This window comes from Conger conger, chromosome 1 (assembly GCF_963514075.1).
Source record: "Conger conger chromosome 1, fConCon1.1, whole genome shotgun sequence".
NCBI lineage: Eukaryota > Metazoa > Chordata > Actinopteri > Anguilliformes > Congridae > Conger > Conger conger.
Genome location: NC_083760.1, coordinates 82,296,921 through 82,309,424, shown reverse-complemented (window position 1 = coordinate 82,309,424; position 12,504 = coordinate 82,296,921). Strand labels below are relative to the sequence as shown.

At 51.3% G+C, this 12,504-nt stretch overlaps 1 protein-coding gene across 1 annotated transcript in view; it reads left to right on the top strand.

Annotated features, from left to right (window-relative positions):
- Positions 1-12,504, top strand: part of kirrel3l (kirre like nephrin family adhesion molecule 3, like) — a 41,758-nt gene that overhangs the window by 11,604 nt on the left and 17,650 nt on the right.

The following is a 12,504-nucleotide window of genomic DNA, read 5'->3' as shown; positions in this document are numbered from 1 at the left end:
CACAGGCCAGGGACCAAAGCAGGGATGCAAGACTGGATTAACACCCTCTCTCTGATCCTGGGCAGTGTGCTAACGAGCGATAGCCTTTCTGAATACCAAGAAACCCACGGTGTGTGTGTGTGTGTGTGTGTGTGTGTGTGTGTGTGTATACAGTATATACAGTATGAGTGCACAGATACTGCATATACTGTATACACACACACACGTCTGTCTGTGCATGTATATTTATGTGTGCGTGTGCGTGCATGTTCTTTCAAACCAATAAACTAATGGCTTTGGAGGCTTGCTGAGGTAATGATCGTCCATTTGAAGCTGGCTTTTGTGATGTCACCGACGTCTGTAACGCATTAATTGCTGACCGAGGTAATTAGCACTGAGCGCTGCGATGTGGCAGGGATCCCCGGCCCATAGGGGGGGCGGTCACCGGGGTGGCAGGAAAGTGTGAAAATTCACTCACAAGCACTCAAGCCTGGAGAATTCCGGCCGTCAAATCAGCAGCCTGTTTATCCAACCAGCGATGTACATATTTATTTATTTTTTATTATTCATGATTTGTTGATTGGTTTGTGTCACATAATGTTACCATATTACCACAGAGTCCATTTTAGTGCTAGCAGGCCATTGACGAGAGGCTAAGTGTGAAAGTGATTCCCTGTTTGCCCACTGGCATAATTCAATCTGTCCAGTCTCAAATAACACCCCCCCCTTTTCTTTCTTTTCGAGCCTTATCGCTCAGGCGCTTTCCTCGGAGGGAAGAGAGGCGCTCCACCTTGTTAAAAGCGAGGGGAAGAGAGAGATAACCCAAGGAAAGGGGGATGACAAATGGCTCTCTGAGGATCGCTTGGAGAGGACTGTTTGCAGTTCTCACAGCCCATATGTGAAGGCTCGGCAAACAGACTGAGGAGCGGAGAGAGAGAGAGAGAGAGAGAGAGAGAGAGATGCGGAGAGACAGGGAGAGGGAGAGAGACTGAGAGGGAGAGAGAGGGAGGGAGAGAGAGACAGAGAGGGAGAGTGAGATATTTGATTTTTTTTGTCCCTTTTATTTATAACATTGCAATGGGTATTCACTAAAATAAATACACAATTAAAGCAATCACAATGTTCCTAAAATAGATTAAAAGAAATAGGGACAAAACACCAAAAAAGAGAACCAAATAAAACTGTGCAGGAGGTCCCCTGACCGTTTTGGCAGCGGTGACTTGTCGAGGGCCGGGGGGAGGGGGTCGGGGGTAGGGGGGTGTTGGTGAGCTCAGCCGTGTAAGTGCTAGCAGCCCCAATCCCATCCCAGTGCACTTTTTAAACATGCCCTGAACAAGCTCTCCCGGCACTTAATTAAAATCCAATAAGGTTGATGCCTGGTGTCCATTGTCCTGGCCTGGTATTTACCAGTCCAGGGGCTCCTTTCTCCGCCTAATCCTGCCAGGAGCTGCGTGTCAATAGGTCAGGGGAAGGCTTTGGGCCACGCCGAGTAGAGCAGGAGGAGGAGGAGGGGTGCGAGAGAGGGGGATTTCTTCTTTCCCCTCTCAATATTTTCTCCTCCGCTTGATTCCTCCTGTTTTTTTTTTCTCTCCTCCTCTTTTCTTCTCCCACTCCTAATCCGTGTGCCTGATTGTTCTAAGCTGCTTTCAGCTGCCCCCCGGGGGCCAGGACGGGGGGGTGGGGGGGCGGGGGACTGGGGGGGGTTCCGAGGCTGTTTTAATTAAGATTTAAAAGAAGCGTCCCTCAAGAAGGGAGATTGAGTAGTTTAAGACGACGGCTATCTGCAGAAGGGAGTCTGGGAAAGAGCACGGGCGGGGGACAGGGGGACAGGGCGACAGGGCGGGGGACAGGGGGACAGGGGGACAGGGCGGGGGACAGGGCGGGGGTGATAGGGTAGGGGGCTGGGGGAAAATGGACGCCTCTGCATAAGGAAATAAAACGCTGTGGATCGAGCAGCCCTCTGTGACCGGTGGGTGGGCAAGCTCAATGGGATTTTTTTCTCCCCGTAATCAGCGGCCGATCTATGCGGATTGATCTCACTTCCTGTGATTCATGCCGCACATCCTGCGAAGGCGATACTGGATGAGCCGCTCTCTGCCAGAGGGGTTATCTCCACGCTCAATCTGACGATCGATAATCTGGCCCCAAGGGCTGAAGAGGGCACAATGCCTCATCACTTTATCTGAAGCCTGGGACGAGAGGGGACCCTAAAAAACTTTACTCTCTGGAGCCGGAGGGTACGTTATTGGCGTCTGCCTACTTTGGGCCTGCCGAACCGGGCCCTGTGCAAGCGGACTGATGGACCAGCCCATAGCTGCAGCAGGCTTGTTGAGCAGTAAATGCGGTTTTATGATGCTGAGATGCAAACAGCCGACAGCCATTCTGGGTCCAGCCCCACTCAACGGCCTTAAGATGGATGTCCAATTGAACAGTCACTGTGTGTGTGTGTGTGCACGTGTGTGTGTGTGTGGGTGTGTGAGTGTGTGTGTGGTGTGCGCGTGTATGTGAGTGCGTGTGTGTGTGTGCACGTGTGTGTGTGTGTGTGTGGGTGTGTGAGTGTGTGTGTGGTGTGCGTGTGTATGTGAGACTATGCATGTGTGGTGTGTGGTGTGTGTGTGTGTGTGTGTGTGTGCACGTGTGTGTGTGTGTGTGGTGTGTGCGTGTGTGTGTGTGAGTATGAGTATGACTGAGTGCACACGAACGGGTGCATTTACATCTGCGCCCTCCCTCCCCTTGAGAAAAGAGCACACTCCAGAACAGTCCCAGAGTGAAGTGTTTAAGTTCATGAAGCCACAAGCCTGGTCCATACAGACGGGGGGCTAAGGAGGAGAGGGGGTCAGAGGCCCGGCCCTCGCCTTTCTGCTGGGGGTACGGCCTGCCTTGCAGCCGCCATATGTCCGGGGTCCTGCAGTCAATGGGCCCGCCCCAGCGTGGGGACAAAGCCCCATTCAGGGCCACTGAAGTCTGAGGAAATCTGCGATTCCACGCCACCATCCGGGGCAGGAACGCGCCACCAGCTGACACCCGCAAACCCCGCCGCCCAACCCCCGGGATCCCAGCGTTGTTCCCAACCCCGGAGAACCGGCGTTCCCAGCGTCGTTCCCAACCTCGGAGAACCGGCGTTCCCAGCGTCGTTCCCAACCCCGGAGAACCGGGCTCTTCGGCCACGGTCGCGGACGCCAGGGGTGGCGTGCCAAGCAGCACGCGGGAGGATGAAATGCCTCCTGTCAAGAGCAGGCCGGGAGCTGTTACGGGAGACGTACGCGGAATTTATTTTCATTTTTTTGCATGTTAATGGGCTGGATAAAGTGCCCCGGACATTAGATAACAGCGCGAGTGGCACTCTCCTGCCGCGGCTGGCGTTCGGGGGCGAGCGCCAACCTCCAGGTCTGAAGAACCGGCGCACATCCCTCCCGCCGTTAAGTAAAGTGCACGGGAGTCTGGGGGGACAGGGAGATTGCATATATTCTTTTACCGCAGCGATTAATATTGGGGAGAAAAGGTCAAACCTGACTGGGAATGTAACACTATGTCACGGTTACAGTCAGGGAGCACATTTCATACATCAGGTCCTGGGTCTCATCATGCATGGTCATGCTGTATGGGTCTCGGTGGCACATTATAAATGATTGATGGGTGTCCTAGTTAAACTGGCTCCGCGCGGAATCTGGCGGATCCGACGGATCCCGCGGAGCGTGTGCGCGTGTTGGCGGGCGGGCGGGGCGGACGGGGCGGACGGGGCTGGGGTTGTGCCCGGGCGGGCCGCGGAGCACCATGTGACCTGCGATTCAGAAGCAGTAAATGCCAAGCTTCCAGATGAATTGCTTTCATTGCACTATAAACAAAGCTGGCTGACTCATGACTTTGTGTTTGAGATTGAGTATGGACTGAATAAACATTAATGCAGAAGGAATTTACCTCCCTATACTCTCCACACACACACGCGCCTGCACACACATACACACACACATGCATGCATGCACACACACACAGACACACATACACACACAGACACACGTACACCCACACACATGCACACACACACACACACCCACACACACAGACACGTACACGCACACACACACACACACACACACACACGTACACACACACACACATACACACACACAGACACACGTACACACACACATCCATGCATGCACACACACACGCACACAGACACACATACACACACAGACACACATACACCCACACACATGCACACACACACACGTACACGTACACACACACAGACACGTACACGCACACACATACACACACACACGCGTACACCCACACACATGCACACACACACACACACACATGCAGACACACACACACCCAGCCCCCCAGAACAAAGAGAAAGCTGGCTGAACAAACACCTTGGCAGTTTCTTCAGTATCCCCTTTCTTTCTTTTTTTAAATTCAGGCCATCCCTTCTTTTCTTTTCATTATTACACCCCCCCCTCCCATCTCCCCTCATTCAGAGAGCTTGCTTAATAATTAATTGATTAATTAGTTCTCTCATTAATCATTTATTCATTAATCAGGGCCTGATTTTTCTGGAGGAAGCAGCCCAATCCGCAGAAAAACCCTGACTTCACATTTCAGTCTAATTACGCTCCTGTGCTAATCAACGCTAAAGAAATGGAGTTTCAGGAAATGAGTTTTTTTCCTCGCACACAAAGCAGGATGTATTGAGGTCGACAGGTAACTTTTTTTCTTCCTCCTCCCCTCTGTTTTTTTTTTGTTCTGGAAGCTCTTAGTCATCAGTAATTTTAAAGAGTGTTTCAAGTCAGGGCTAATCTGATGAACAGAATAAGGTTTGCCGTTAATTAAAACTTTTCTCTTTTTTTGTTTTTTTCTCATTGCGGTCGCTCCTGAAAGGGGAGAGAGATTTTGCCGCTGAGACACCCAGGACGTTGATTAATACGCGCCGGTTTGGGGGCCATTTGTAGGGGCAGACAGGTCTGGTTTGTTGAAGAGTTCCCTATTGTTTTTCCCTGATCTGCGTCTCCCCAGGGAGCTGGGAGCTAATTTGTTTAATCACTGGGAGTTGCACGTGGGGCGTTTTGACTGTCAGGTGAGCAGCAGAAAGGTGTGAAATGTGAATTGATTAATGAACAGTAGCAGTGTGAGGGATACAGGATTAGAAGAGGAAATTCTGGTCCGCGCTCACCCTGCATACTCAAAAACACCCTCCCCGCCACCGCTAGCCTCTCTGCGCAGAAACGCAGTCAGATGTAAAACAAAAATGTATCAAATTAGAGAGAGCTTCAGCGGAATTGAAGCCAATTCCACATTAACCTCTAAGCTTTAAAAAGCACACACATTAAGCACCACTAATGAGGCACTCATTGAACCCGTCTTTCTTTATTTCAGCAAAAAACATAAATAGCATGGGCTTCGCTACATGGCAGAGGCTGCCGCTTTTAATCGTTTCTACCACTACACCGTACCGTTGAAGGGCCCTTTCGTTAATAATGATATGCGTACATTTACAACATTACTACCCTCATTAAAAAATAATAATAATAAAGAAAAAAGTATTAATTATGAAACGCATGCTTCCTATCGAGCTGTGCCACAGGGCCCTCCACTGGGCTCAATTAGGAAGTGTAGGCCGCAAATCCCCAGACTAAATTAATTGAGTCCCCAGGGCATTGGATCCAGAGTCCCAGTGGCACAGTCTAAGTGGAGAATTCCTTTGTTTTCATTCCCTTTCCCTTTGAGAGAAAGAGAGGGAAAGGAAGGGGGGGGGGCACTTTTAACATCATGTTTTCATTGTCTTTATGGATTTTTAATCTATTTTTTATTTATTTGTTGGATTTTGTTTACTCGCTGTTTTGCGGCGAGGGACCGGGGAGCAGGAATATATTTGCGCGTGGTTTATTTTTTTAATTTTGTCACATTCTCGGAACAGAAGCCCTCTGCGTGTGGAGCGGCTCTGCCTCGCCCTACATGTCAGCTGTTGTGCATACGCTAAACCCAGGCTTTTCACAACGGCACAAGAAGTTAATGATTTAAAAGCACAGTAAATTATACTGAGAGCCTTGCCAAGCGTGCAAAAGAAAAAATAAATGGGGGGGGGGTTGTAGAGTGGTGGAGGAAGTGGGGGGTGGGAGTGGGGGTGGGGGGTGGGGGGGGGGTGTAGAATCACAGAGCCAGTAAGCAACCATCTTGAACAGAAAAACACCAGGGGGTAAGCGAGAATGAAATGACAACGTTGGCTCGATCCACGTCTTGTCAAGACATTTGGCTGATGTGTACCGACAACTGTTTTTTGGGTCTCCCCCCCCCACCTCTCTCTCCCTCTCTCTCGCTCTCTCTCTCTGACTCATATCAATCTCAAAAGAAGAACTCTCAGATTGTAATCAGAGGGAAAACAGGAGTTACAGAGCAAACGTTGGGAAAGGCTCTGGCGTTGCAGAATTCAGCAGAGGCAGTGTGTGTGTGTGTGTGTGTGTGTGTGTGTGTGACTGTGTGTGTGTGTGTGTGTGTGTGTGTGTGTGTGTTTTAAAGAGGCAGATACTGGAACATGTGCCAGGTCTGGGGGGGGCATACAAGAGAGAGAATCTGTGTTGTTCCCAAACCTCCACTCTCAACACACATTCACACACAAATACACTCACATAAACACACACACAGAAACGCACACACATACATAGTCATACACAGAAATGCACACACATACATAGTCATACACAGACACACATACACACAGTCACACCCATACAGACACAGCTATATACACACACAGACATAGTCACCCACACACAGTCCCACCCACACACACACACACACACACACACAGACACAGTCACCCACCCACACACACACACACACACACACAGTCACCCACCCCGACATGCACACACACACACATACACACACACACACAGTATCCCACCCACACACACACACACACACACACACACACACACAGTCACCCACCCACCCACACACACACACACACCCACAGTCACCCACCCACCCACACACACACACACACACACACAGACACAGTCACCCACCCACCCCCACACACACACACACACACACACACACAGTCACCCACACACACACCGACACAGTCACCCACCCACCCACCCACACACACACACAGTCACCCACACACACACACGCACACAGGCTTCAGTATTACTCTATCTGCTGCATCCGTGGCAGGTGCTGAAATAAGATGGCCGCTGGGCGCTGATGCGTTCAGCTCCTTGACACCGAGCCGTGATGGAAATTCACAGCGTGCTGAAAAAAGGCTCAGTGACAGCACACGAGACGGCCTGATTACGCCACTCAATCAGTCTCCATCGCGGGGGTCGCTCCCCGTCCCCACCCGGAACCCCACAGAGGCCCATATTTCATTTCATTTCATTTGATTTTTTTATGTCTCTTGGTCTGGATTTTTCCCTCCCTTTACTTATTATACGCCTTTGCCTTTTTTTTATTTTTTTATTCTTATTCTTCTCCTCCGCTGTTGACAAGCTGACACCAGGCCCTGGGATTGTCACAGGGAGGGCCGGGGAGCCACTGCCTCCACAGCTGCAGGGGAGACGGGGGGAGAAGCGGCCAAACATCCACGCTAACGGAAAATCAGCAATTAGCAACACCTTATATAACGCTAACGCGCTGCGAGGCATTGATTTCAGGGGTCATTCATGGCTAACTGACTGCAGAAGTATGAGTGATGGGAGAGAGGGGAGGATGGCATCGCCAGGATTGGGGGGGTGCAGGCATTTTTTTGAGGGGGGAGGCGGGGTGGTTGAAGGGGGAGCTTTGAGAGCTGCCCTGCTGAATAAAAGGGTCTCGGTCCGAGCCAAGTTTTCCACAAAGGAAGAAAGCGGCGAAGGCCAGGCGGGGAGGATTAAACAGCTCTTAAAAAGCTGTTAGGCTGCAATTTAGAGACAAAAAATTGGGAGAGGGGGAGAGGGGTGGGTGCGAGCGAATGGAATCCCAAGGGAGAGGAGCCACAAACAAGAGGGGCCCAGATAAAGAGACTAAAACCAGCCAGAGAAAAGCACCAGAGAAAGCCTGCCACAGAAAACCAGCCACAGAAAAGCACCAGAGAAAAACACCACAGAAAACCTGCCCGGCCACAGAAAAGCACCAGAGAGAAGAACGTAGGGAAGCACAGATAGAAGCACCAGAGAGAAGCACCAGAGAGAAACAGGCCTCTTGACTTCACGGGCGAACGCAAGTGATCGTGGGTTCAGGACTTATGTTAGCGCCTCATACCTTTCTATTCAGTCTGTCTCTCTTTCTCTTACTTTCCCTCTCTCATTTGCTCTCTTTCTCTACCCCCTCGCTCAGTCCTCTATCTCTGTCCCTCTCTCTTTCTCTTACTTTTCCTCTCACTCGCTCTCTTTCTCTACCCCCTCTCTCAGTCCTCTATCTCTGTCCCTCTCTCTTTCTCTCACTTTCCCTCTCTCACTCGCTCTCTTTCTCTACCCCTCTCTCAGTCCTCTATCTCTGTCCCTCTCTCTTTCTCTCTCTCGAGTTGCAGTAATGAGATTAGGAAGGCATTCCCCAAATCCGAGTCACACACACACACACCCAAACACCCTCAGACCCACACACACACACCCACACACACACCCAAACACCCACAGACCCACACATACACACCCACAGACACACACACACGCCTAGTCACACACTCCCAAACACCCACAGACCCACACACACACACCCACACACACTCCCAAACACCCACAGACCCACACATACACACCCACAGACACACACAGACCCACACACACACCCTCTCGCATGCACACGCACACACACACACACACACACACACACACACACACACACACTCCCACAATGAGAAGACAAAGAGCCAGCACTACACAAAGGGATAATATTTCCACACAGAGAAATATGTTCTCCAGTGCCAGGCTGATTTACCAGGCTTATCTAGACGTGGCACAATGGATGGCATGCGGGGAGCTTGCTTGTTTATTTTTGGCCAGCGCACTTTTGCCAGGTTTTCTTATTTTCTCTTGTGTTTTGTGACTTTTTTCCGCCGTGGGGAAGTCCACATAAAACACAGCCAGCCATGCAACGGTGTCCAGATACCAGCTTCTATTTTTTAACATTCTGAATTATTACTGCACGGAGCGAATTGCCCAGTCAAGTTGCAAGTGCGCGTACTTCGGGGATCTTGCAAGTGCTCCAGAATTGCCCTAGAGTGAGTGCAAGAGACAGCCAAGCTCCAGTGGCTTTGAACGTTTGAAACGGGGCCCTGCCTTCGCCGTGAACGAGAAGGAGAAACTGTCGTCCAGGCCGGCAGATGTGGAATATGCGTATGCGCGTTGTAGTTGTTGGGAAATTGAAATTGTGCCTGGAGTGTGTTCGGCGATACCGTGCTTGGACGTGGCCGTGTCCCAGCATTCTCGGTGGCCGTGAGGGGAATCAGTCGTCACCGCGTTGGCTGTTGACCGCTAGGGGGGGTAGCCGCTGTTGTTAGCGGGGCACACCCGTGGGTGGGTGGGTGGGCGTCACAGGGACATAAACAGCACATTGGGAGAGGAGAAGAACTGCACTGCATCATGGGGCTTAGCGCTGGCAGAGTGTTCGGTCATGGGAGGAGTAATGGGCCACGCGATTTTTACCCCCCCCCCCCCAATCTCTCTGCCACGGCCCATAATGACAGTAATGCGCTCTTTAGTCCCCTGTGCAGATGCCCAGAACTGGATCATTGAAAACATCTGTCCACGCATGTCCGTGCAGTGCGAACACAGCCCTATCAGTCCCGCAGCAGGCTGATCACAGCCGCGTGGGCGGGGGGCGGGGGGCTCGGATCGGAGATAAAAACAGGAGAGAAAAAAAAACCCCTCTTTAATACATCACGCCTGACGCCGTGCACTTAACTCTGACCGCACGCTGCCGAAAGCACAGTCGGTGCGCTAAAGTAACTGGTAAATGTTCACTTCCATCCCCGACAACTCGCCTGCCCTAAATATAAACTAAACCCCAGCCCATATCCAGTGGAGTCGAAAATGATATTCCATTTTTTTTTTTTCAAATCCGGATTAAAGCGCGTCGGGCCAAGTGCGTTTTGACCTTGTTACTGTGGGTGGAAACACAGACAGAGACATGAGGGGGGGGGGCATCGCTGTCTCTGTCATCACCGTGCGGTGAAAACACGATGCTTTACCTCACCTGGGATTCCTCCGTTAACGAAGGGGCGGCTGCACGACACTTGGCCCTTTCTCTCCCTCTCCCTTCAATGATTTCGGCAGACTGCCCACTGGCTGTGAGGGCCTGCCCGCGGAAACTTCTGGAAGACTGCAGAAAGGCAGCCCAGTCACCGTCACCATCACCTCTAACTGGCTGTCTGAATATTCCTGGACCCCCCCCGCCCCCACCCCCCACCTCTTCTTCCCCTTCCCCATTAGAAATGTATTCATGTAATTAAGCTGCTAATACAGCGTCAAAGAAATGGCTAATTCAGCAAGGAGGAATTAAAAGAAATTTAAATGACTCATTAGCCAGCTGAGATGTTTTGTTGGGCTTTTTCAATAAGAGTCGGAGTGCACGGAATCTCAGATGGTGCGGACTCATTTTTCAGTCTACAGCACACAGGCTTGGATGAGTGTGCGTGTGCGTGTGTGAGTGTGTGTGTGTGTGTGTGTGTGTGTGTGTGTGTGAGTGTGTGTGTGTGTGTGTGTGCGTGTGTGTATGTGTTTGTCCATGCGTGTGTGTGTGTGTGTGTGTGTGTGTAAGAGAGGAAAGATGAATCTGACAAATGCAGGAACATAATCCCTTTCAGTAATCACCAACGCATGAATTACTGCCTGCCGTAAACATTTACAGACTGGGGGAAGATACTTCATTATAATGAATGTTTATACTGTACCTTACATTAGCAAAAATAAAATATCAGACGTATGCTACAATTAAAATGGCGGTGGAAAACTTCAGTAGCTCATAAAACAGGAACATTACTGATGGCCCGGCTGTAAAAAGCAGGTTTAGAGCGCCGTTTGAAAACCCTTGCCCGACACTGAAAACCTAATAACCCTGGCAGGAACGCACTAGCTCACATTGGCATGACCAAATGAAACTTTTCACCGCTATGCACCACGCGCACAGGCACACGCGCGCACACACACGTACACACAGACACAGACACACACATACATGTACACACACACATAAACACAGACACACACACACACACACACACACATGTACACACACACACACGCACAAATACACATATACACACAGAAACACACACACACACGCACGCATGCGAGCACACACATGTGCTCACATACGCACACACACACACATGTACACACGCACATGAACACACAGACACACACGCGCATGCGAGCACACACACACACACGCCCTGTGCTTTGAACACGAGGTGGGATTTGAAAATGGGTGCGAGATGAGAGATGAGGAGAGATGAGGAGAGATGAAGGGAGAGGGGCTCTTGTGTTTGAGAGTGATGAGATAGAACAATCTTCCAGAGACAGGCTGCAGTGTGGAGAGCACTGGAGTATACACTGGCCAGAGATCCAGAGATGGGCTTTTAATGGAGGCCTGGCTCACTGAGGCCGGGGCGGCCTGGGCCTTGCAGAGCTCAGTCCGGATTGCGAACGTTTGGCGGGGAGATTAAATGGGAGAAGAGGGGGAGAGAGAGGGGACAGGGAGGTGGAGGTGGTGGTGGGGGGGGGGGGGGGGGGGTTGGCAGGGGAGGGAGGGGGCTCCCGGTCCAGATGAAGTGGATAATTGAGTGTGGAACAAACACTGCCAACAGACCACGGAAGAGTCTTTTCAATGGAGCACCCCTGAAAGAAAGAAAAAACAGAGAGAGGGGGGAGAGAGGGAGGGGGGAGAGAGAGAGAATCCCGGTCCCTCTGGGGAAAAGGCTGCTATTGAAAAGCTATTAAACTGGCATTTAGCCGGATTGATTGGAAATGAAGAAGCCTATTAAAAGAGACGGACAGGGGGACAATGGCAGGGCTCTGGCCACCGTATGTTGTCCTCCTTTCAGTGGGGGAGACCCCCTGCTCGCTCTGTTTAAGCGCTCCTCGCCCACAGAGGGGGGGGGGGGGGGGCTTTCGCGTGAATAGACCCCTCTTTATCCTCCCCGGCCCCCATTCTCCTATTTAACCACAAAGACAGGGGGAGGAGTTGAGGGGTGGGGGGCAAAATGAGGGAAGGTTTTTCTTTGAAAGGATTGACACCCCCTTCCTCCCTCCCTCCCTCCCTCTCTCCCTCCCTTCATCCCTTTCTCCCTTCTCACTAGTCTCTCTCTCTCTCTATATATATATGCAACGGATTTGGTATCTTCAGGAGTTATTGCCGTGCCCGTGGGGGGTTTCAGGTAGAACCGGGCGGCTCACCGGACGCAAGGCAACGGCGGCCATTTTGGCTCCGGCCGTCGCGGCGGGGCGAGGTGCCGAGGCTCTTTTCAAAGACAGCCGGGGCGGGAGCTCGCTCCACCGCTACCTCTCAGCGGCCAAAGCGATGGGTCCCCAAGGG